Source organism: Phyllobates terribilis, unplaced genomic scaffold (assembly GCF_046119375.1).
Source record: "Phyllobates terribilis strain yellow unplaced genomic scaffold, ASM4611937v1 Scaffold_7__3_contigs__length_470593459, whole genome shotgun sequence".
Lineage (NCBI taxonomy): Eukaryota > Metazoa > Chordata > Amphibia > Anura > Dendrobatidae > Phyllobates > Phyllobates terribilis.
The window spans coordinates 68,215,198-68,224,523 of NW_027362767.1; positions in this window are offsets into that span (position 1 = coordinate 68,215,198).

A 9,326-nucleotide genomic window follows, 5' to 3' on the forward strand; every position below is an offset into this window, starting at 1 on the left:
AATTCTATGGGTGCAAGCAGCGGGCCCAAGACAGTATAAGAGACTATGCTTTGAATTTGCAAGAGGCCCTGGGAGCCATTAAACAGGCAGACCCTAACAGTGTGCGGAATGCAGATGAACTGTTAACTGAGCAATTCATTTAGGGTCTGCTGTCCAACGCCCACCAAACCCAGTTACGTGCAATGGCCTTGCAGAACCCTGGTTTAGACTTTGCAAAGTTCAAAGACAGGGCCATCCGGGTAGAACCGGCACCGGGTAGCGCTGTAACCCACCGGCGTGCTGCTATTACCTATCACCAGGAGGCGGCGCCCTTGTCTACGGAGTCTGTAGGAGCTGGTGCGCAGGCTTTGGATAACAACCCGGCTACAGACCTGCACCATCAGGTCCAAGAGTTAACCAAAAGCGTAGCCGCGCTAACCAGAACTGTGCAGTCTTTACAGGTTCCCCCTCCAGGGAAGATCCAGCTGGCATCCGGACCGGAGGACGTCCCGTGGCGCCGACAGAGGAGGATCCCAACGTCCAGAGGAAGACCCAGCGACAGATACAACGAGGACGGACAACCCATCTGCCGCCGCTGCAATCAACCCGGACACATGGCAAGGTACTGTCATTTAAACGGGCACAACCTGGGGTAGAGGGCCAACCCCCAGGCATAAGATCATCAGGCCCATCGAACTGGCATGATAAATACGTAGGGGGAAGTCCGGTCTTGCCTGTGGTACTGGATGGCATTCCTATGAGTGCCCTACTAGACACTGGGTCACAGGTGACTACCATCCCGTACGTGCTCTTTAAGCGGTACTGGAATGACTCGGACATAACCCGCTACCCAGATGGCGACCTGAGTATCATCGCCAGCAATGGTCAGCCCGTGCCGCAGGTGGGATTCAAGGAGGTGACCATTAAGGTCAGTAAAGTCGAACTGGCGGTACAAGGACTGATTATTGAGGACATTGACCGTCATGAGAGTCACCCTAGAATAACCTTGGGAACTAACGTGATTGAAAATTGTCTTGCAGAGGTGATTCTCATTTTACAGCAGGTTGCCAAGAACGCCAGTTCCAGCCAGCAGCGTGTGCTCCAAAAAGAGATCTGGGCATTGATGAAGCGGCAACAAGTGGAACTATCTGGTGGTGAGATAGGTAGCGTGAGAATGTGTGACCCGTTCCCTATTGCCATGCCCCCGAAAAGTGAGATGATGATCTGGTGCCGGGCAGCTATTGGTCGAAGAGGTAGAGACTACCAAGCAATGGTAGAACCCGTCTACTCAGACAGTAGGCCCACCATTTTGACAGCACGGGGGGTGGTCGATGTACGCCATGGGAGGGTGCCCGTCCGCATCATAAATATCGGGGAGAGAGAAGTATACCTGCCCCGGTATGCCACGCTAGCCAAATTGTTCACCATAAACCAAAATTCTGTAAGGGCCGTGGAACCCTTGCCTCCATCTCAACCAGATGAAGGTAACGGCTCTAAGAAACAACTGGGACTGGTGGCAGCAAGTGCATTTGGGTACTGACTCCACTCCCTCACACCAAAAACAGGGAGTCTACCGGGTGGTTCAGGAGTACGAAAGAGTCTTTAGTAAACACCCACTAGACTTCGGGCGAGTAAAGGGGGTACAACATCACATCCCAACAGGAGACCATCCACCTATAAAGGAAAGATACCGACCTGTACCCCCTGAACACTATCAGCATGCAAAGGGGATGTTGCGGGACATGAAGGAGGCTGGGGTAATCAGGGACAGCTGTAGCCCCTGGGCAGCTCCACTAGTTCTAGTGAAAAAGAAGGATAACACAATGAGAATGTGTGTAGACTACAGAAAGGTCAACCGTATCACACACAAGGATGCGTACCCGTTACCTAGAATAGAAGAATCTTTAGCTGCATTAAAATCTGCTAACTTCTTCTCCACTTTGGATCTTACTAGCGGGTACTGGCAGGTTCCTGTAGCAGAGGCGGACAAGGAGAAGACTGCGTTCACCACCCCGATGGGTCTCAGCGAATTCAATTGTATGCCGTTCAGGCTCTGCAACGTACCAGGAACCTTCCAGCGGTTGATGGAATGCTGTCTGGGACACCGGAACTTCGAGATGGTCCTGTTATACCTGAACGATGTCATCGTTTATTCCAAAACCTACGAGGACCATCTGAAACACCTGGCAGAAGTGTTTGACGCCCTGGCAAGCTACGGCCTAAAGGTGAAACCCTCCAAGTGTCACCTCCTGAAACCAAAGGTGCAGTACCTGGGACACGTGGTGAGTGCTGACGGAGTGGCTCCCGACCCCGATAAGATCACCGTGATTAAGGACTGGCCAAGACCCTCCAGCATAAAGGAAGTGCGGCAGTTCCTCGGGTTGGTAGGCTACTACCGAAGATTCATTCCCGGTTTCACCAAAATGGCAGCCCCTATGCAGGACCTCCTGATAGGCCAATCCAGGAAGGCCAAAAACCAGAAGCCGCCCTTCCGATGGGAAAAGCTGGAAGAGGAGTCCTTCTGCCAGCTGAAGATGGCCCTCACGGGGGATGAAATCCTGGCGTACCCTGACTACAGCCAGCCCTTTATCCTCCACACGGACGCGAGCAACATCGGGCTAGGAGCTGTACTGTCCCAGATCCAGCAGGGGAAAGAACGGGTAATCGCTTACGCCAGCCGAAAACTACGGCCCACAGAGAGAAACCCTGAGAATTATAGCTCATTCAAGCTAGAGTTCCTGGCAGTGGTGTGGGCAGTGACCGAACGTTTCAAGCATTACCTTGCCTCTTCCAAGTTCACCGTGTACACAGATAACAACCCGTTGACACACCTAGACACTGCAAGACTTGGTGCCCTGGAGCAGAGATGGATGGCCCGCCTGTCCAACTATGAATTCACCATCAAATACCGGGCGGGACGCTCAAATGCCAACGCGGATGCCCTGTCCAGAATGCCAAACTTACCGGACGTAGGGGAAGATCCAGAAGAACTGGAAGAAGTCGAACTCCCCACGTTCCACCGCCATGGGATTACCCTGTATTCCCACCGTGTGAGGGACAGGCGCTCTGCTACGTTCAATCCCTTACCCCACTACAGCTGGGCAGAGACACAGGACAGTGATCCCGCAGTCCGTCTGGTGAAGGAAATGCTGACACAGGCTGATGCCCGTCTTGACCCAGACGCCCCGGAGGAGACCAAGCAACTGTGGAAGGAGAAAAGTAAGCTGTTCCTTTACAAGGAGAAGCTGTGCCAGAGAATGGTCAACTCTAGAACACATGAACTGACCAGGCAGGTAGTGGTCCCAAGACGAGACGCGGCTATGGTTCTGGAGGCATACCACAACGGAGCAGGACACTTCGGATGGAAGAAGCTGGAGTTCTTGTTGCGTGAACGGTTCTACTGGGTAGGCATGAGAGGAGCCATCGAGAGGTGGTGCAGAGACTGTGGCCCGTGCAACCTAGGAAGAAAGGACTGTGCCAGCCAGAAGACTCCCCTGCAGCCCATCATCACCAGGCAGCCACTGGAACTGGTAGCCCTGGACCATGTGAAACTGGCTCCAAGCAAATCTGGGTACGTCTACGCCCTTACCATCGTAGATCACTACTCCCGGTTCCTAGTGGTGGTCCCTGTCAAGGACTTAATGGCCCAAACAGCAGCCAGAGCCTTCCAACTGCACTTCTGCCGTCCACACGGGTATCCGGAGCAAGTGCTGACGAACCAAGGACCAGCCTTCGAAGCGGAGGTCTTCCAAGAGTTCTGCAATCTGTGTGGCTGCAGGAAGATATGAACAAAGCCCTATCACCCTCAGACCAATGGACTATGTGAGAAAATGAACCAGGTGGTGATGGACTTGCTGAAAACGTTGCCCCTGGAGGAACGCAGTCTGTGGCCTGAAAAACTGCCTGATTTGGTGGACTTGTACAATCACATCCCCGTAGGCTCCACCAACTGTACCCCGGCTTACCTAATGAGAGCAAGACCTGGTAAGCTGCCTATTGACCTGGATATGGGAGTCCTGACACCTGAGGACACCTCGCCAGAGGCAGACTGGGATACAGAACGGCAGCAGCAGTATCGGAAAGTACAGGAGAGCGTCGAGCGAAGTCTGTCTCAAGCAAGAGAAAGGCAAGAGAAGGCTTAGAACCAGTATGCTCCCGCTGTTCCCCTGGTACCTGCAGAGCAGGTCTTGAAGAGAAAGAGACGGCTCCACAAGTTGGATGACCAGTGGGAGAAGGACCCATACACCGTACTGCCCTCAAGCCATGACAATCCAAAAGTATGTATCATCAGTAAGATTGGAGGAGAGACCACAGCCATTGTCTCCAGAGACCACCTGAAGAAGTGTCCCGAGCAGCTGCAAAGCCCTGAAGAAGATCAAGAAAACCCTCAACCCGCAGAGGAAAGGGAAGAAATGATCAGTACCGTACTCGGAGACTTTCCCCGGTCCTGGACTTAGATCAACAATGCAGTCGTGGTACCCGTCCTCACCTTTCTCCAGCCAGCCCCTCAAGGACCTACAGAAGAACAGGGAGTGTCAGAAGAGCAGCCGGCCCAGGAGGCAGAAGAATCCATACCAGCAGCCCATGAGAATCAACCCTCTGCTAGTAGTGAGTCTGCCGTGCCCCTAGTGAGCCAAAGAGTACGCAGAAACCTGCCAGACCTACCCGCAACACCTTCTTCACCCTGTAGTGCAGAACCAAATAGTGGGTTATGTAGGTCCACCAGGAGCACTAGAGGACAAATGCCTGCTCGCTGGAGAATCTAAAATGTAATGTGAATTTGCTTGTAAATTGTCAATGTTGAAAAAGGTTTATGTTTTTGTTACCTGGTTACTAATTATGTTTCTCTAGTTACCCTTCAGGTTTATTTGGACTGACAGGTTATGGACGCTGAATAACCGGAACTACATGTAGATAGTTGTACCTTGGTGCCTCTTGCGAAGATGGCCGCGGAAGAGAAAACCTGTCTGGCGTGGCCTCCTTGTGGCCCAAAGTAGCTAGCCTCAGCCTTGCAGCCACGCCCAGGGCCAACGCTTGGGGTTTGCTTTGGACAGGTCCCCTACTCTGTGCCAAGACTTCACCTTGTTGGGTGATATGGACACCCGGTTGCGGACACGCCGTGACCTCTAAAGACTAAAGCTTCTTGTATATATGTTGTTGTATTACTGTTTATACCCTGTATTTGTGTTTTCTTGAAAATGTGTTTAGTCCCGGAGTACTAAAATTCACTAGGGGGGAATGTGGCACCCCAGGGGTCTGGTTGCCACAGTAATAGAAATATTACGTCTGAGAGCAAGTGGGAGGTTTCTCTGGTCAGGAGCCCTTAAGCATGCAACACTTCCTGCCCAGACCAGGGAGGGGAGGAATCTGCCCTTATAAACTGGGTCTGGGGCGGGATTAGTTGAGTCAGAGTCTGGGAGTCAGAGCCTGGAGACAGTTCCAGACGCAGGGAAAGTGTCAGCAGGAGCTCTGTAGGAGCTAGGAGCAGAAGACCAGGGGCTGGAAGCTAAGCAGAGATATAGCTCGCCCTGGCAGAAGAATCTAGGAACCGGACACAGGAGTCCGAGGCTGTGGGGACTGATATTCACCCATCAGCAGAAACCAGCCGGCAGGGGATTCCAGGTCCTCTGGCCATAGAAGCCCGGAGGCTCAGTCACAAGGAAGGGACCAGCACCGCCATCCAGGAGCGGAGGCTAACAGAAGGCCCCAAGTCACCAGCCATATGGGTGAGCACCACACGGTATACTCAGGGATGTGGGCTACTTCTACCCGCTTACAGCAAGGTAGCCAGAAAGAGTGCAGATAGATGGGGAGGCCTACAACTCCACCTGGCCAGGGGAACTCCTGTTTGCTCGCAGACTGACCAGGCCCCTTATGTTAGCCAGTACTCCCGGGAGGGTCTGCCTTAATATCACCAGTAAAGACCCTGAACTGCACTGCAAAGACTCTGAGTCGTTCCTGCTTCATCGCCGCACCAGCACTACTAGTGCTGGGACTCCTGTGCACTATCACCCTCACCATCAACTACACTGCCCTGGGGCTCCACTCTTCCCTTGGGGAGTCACACTACCTCAGCTGCACACACCATCAGCCCCAGCGGTCTGCCTTGCAGCGGCGGTCCTCGCTGACAGCAAACCACGGGTGGCGTAGTCGGAGAATTAACCTAAAACCCCCACAAAATACCGCCATCGGCCTGACCACCCTGAGCCACGGGACCGGGTCACCGCCACGGATTCTGCAACCCCCAGAGACCCGGCTCCGGGTATCCCACACACGTCCACACTAGGCCCAGGGGGCGAGTCAGATGCACAGGCCCTAAATCCATCCCTGCCTGCAAACCTGCACCATCAGGTCCAAGAACTAACAAAGAGCGTGGCTGCATTGACCAGGACCATACAGTCGTTGCAGATGGAACCGTCAAGACCAATCAAGCTGGCTTCCAGTCCGGAGGATGTCCCGTGGCGTCGACAGAGGAGGATCCCGTCGTTCAGAGGGAAGCCCGCCGACCGTTACACCGAGGATGGACAGTCGATTTGCCGCCGTTGTAGCCAGCCAGGACACATAGCCAGGTACTGTACTTTAAATGGGTCCGACCTGGGGCAGAGGGCCAACCCCCAGGCATAAGGTCATCAGGCCCATCTAATTGGCGCGATAATTACGTGGGGTGACGCCTGGTCTTACCCGTAGTGCTGGACGGTATCCCCATGAGTGCACTGCTGGACACCGGGTCTCAAGTGACTACCATCCCCTACGTACTTTTCAAGCGGTACTGGAGTGACGCTGATATAACCCGCTATCCAGACGATGACTTAAGCATCATCGCCAGCAATGGCCAACCCGTGCCGCAGGTGGGGTTCAGAGAGATGACCATCAAGATTGGTAAGGTTGAACTGCCGGCACAGGGAGTGATCATTGTGGACATTGACCGTCGTGAAAGTCACCCTAAAATAACCTTGGGTACTAATGTGATTGAAAAATGTCTTTCAGAAGTAATTGTGATTTTGCAGCAGGTGGCGATGAATGCGAGCTCCAGCCAACAGAGGGTCCTCCAGAAAGAGATAAGAGCCCTGATGAGACGGCAACAGGTAGAACTGTCTGGTGGTGAGATCGGTAGCGTGAGGATGAGCGACCCGTTCCCCATTGATATGCCTTCCAAAAGTGAAATGATGATCTGGTGTCGGACTGCAATCGGGTTAAGAGGGAGAGACTACCAAGCCATGGTAGAACCCGTGTACTCAGACAGCAGACCCACCATTTTGACAGCCCGGGGGGTGGTTGATGTCCGCCATGGAAGGGTGCCCGTCCGGATCTTAAACATCGGGGAAAGGGAAGTACACTTGCCCCGGTACGCTACATTAGCCAAATTGTTTGCCGTCGAACACAATGCTATCAGGGTCGTGGAACCCTTGCCTCCATCTCCCCCGGTGGAGGGTAATGGCTCCCAGAAACACAAGGAGGACTGGTGCCAGAAACTCCATGTGGGTGCTGACTCCACTCCCCTGCACCAAAAACAAGGAGTCTACCGGGTGGTTCAGGAGTACGAGAGAATTTTTAGTAAGCACCCGCTAGACTTCGGCCGAGTAAAGGGAGTAGAACACCACATCCCCACGGGGAGCCACCCACCAATAAAAGAGAGACACAGACCTGTACCTCCTGCACAATTTCAGAACGCAAAGGGCATGCTGAGAGAAATGAAAGAAGCTGGGGTCATTACAGATAGATGTAGCCCCTGGGCAGCTCCCTTAGTTTTGGTAAAAAAGAAAGACGGTACCATGAGAATGTGTGTGGACTATAGAAAGGTCAATCGTATCACCCGTAAAGACGCGTACCCGTTACCTAGGATAGAGGAGTCTTTGGCCGCACTAAAATCAGCTAATTTCTTCTCTACTTTGAATCTTACTAGCGGGTACTGGCAGGTTCCTGTGGCAGAGGCTGACAAGGAGAAGACCGCCTTCACCACCCCGATGGGATTGAGCGAATTCAACTGTATGCCATTCGGGCTCTGCAACGCACCCGGGACCTTCCAGAGGCTGATGGAATGCTGTCTAGGGCACCGAAACTTCGAGACGGTCCTACTTTACCTGGACGATGTGATCATCTATTCGAAGACCTACGAGGACCATCTAAAACACCTGGCAGAGGTATTCGAAGCCCTGGCAGGCTATGGCATGAAAGTGAAACCCTCAAAGTGTCACCTGTTAAAACCGAAGGTACAGTACCTAGGGCACGTGGTGAGTGCTGAGGGAGTAGCCCCCGACCCCGACAGGGACACAGTAATCAAGAGCTGGCCAAGCCACTCTAGCATCAAAGAAGTGAGGCAATTCCTCGGGTTGGTAGGCTACTACCGAAGATTCATCCCCGGGTTCACTAAGATGGCAGCCCCTATGCAAGACCTCCTGATAGGGCAATCTAAGACCAGAAGCCAAAAGCCACCCTTCAAGTGGGACAAGCCGGAAGAGGAGTCCTTCCGACAGTTGAAGATGGCCCTCACGGGGGATGAGATCCTGGCCTACCCTGATTATGGCCAGCCTTTTATTCTCCACGCAGACGCCAGTAATGTGGGGCTGGGAGCCGTACTGTCACAGAACCAACAGGGCAGAGAAAGGGTGATCGCGTACGCCAGCCGGAAGCTGAGGCCCACTGAAAGAAACCCGGAGAATTACAGCTCCTTCAAGCTAGAATCCTTGGCAGTGGTGTGAGCCGTCACAGAACGGTTTAAGCATTACCTGGCCTCCGCAAAGTTCACTGTGTACATGGACAACAACCCGTTGACACACCTGGACAGTGCAAGACTAGGTGCCCTAGAACAGCGGTGGATGGCCCGGCTATCAAATTATGACTTCACAATCAAGTACCGGGCAGGCAGAACCAACGCTAACGCAGACGCCCTATCAAGAATGCCCCACCTACCCGAAGGAGAAGAGGACTCGGAAGAGCTGGAGGAAGTAGAGCTCCCTGCGTTCCACCGGTATTGGGCCACTCCGTATTCTCACCGGGTAAGAGACAAAGACCTAACCACCGTCATGTTCAACCCCTTACCCCACCACGGTTGGGCTGAAACGCAAGATAGTGACCCTGCAATACGCCTGGTGAAAGACATGTCATCGCATTGAAGCCCGGTTCCGGGTGCCCCACGGCCCAGGGGGCGAGTCACATATATACACATACTGCATATATCTAATGTTTTACTACATATTGGTCCTCATGGAGGACCTGTAATCACTTGAATTAAACACTTCAATACTGTAAAATTGCAGTATATTGTAAAATTACCACAGGTGGAGCATGATGGGTGTCAGTACTGCAACTGCCATGAGGCAAGATGGCAGTAGTCTGAAGTTACTTTC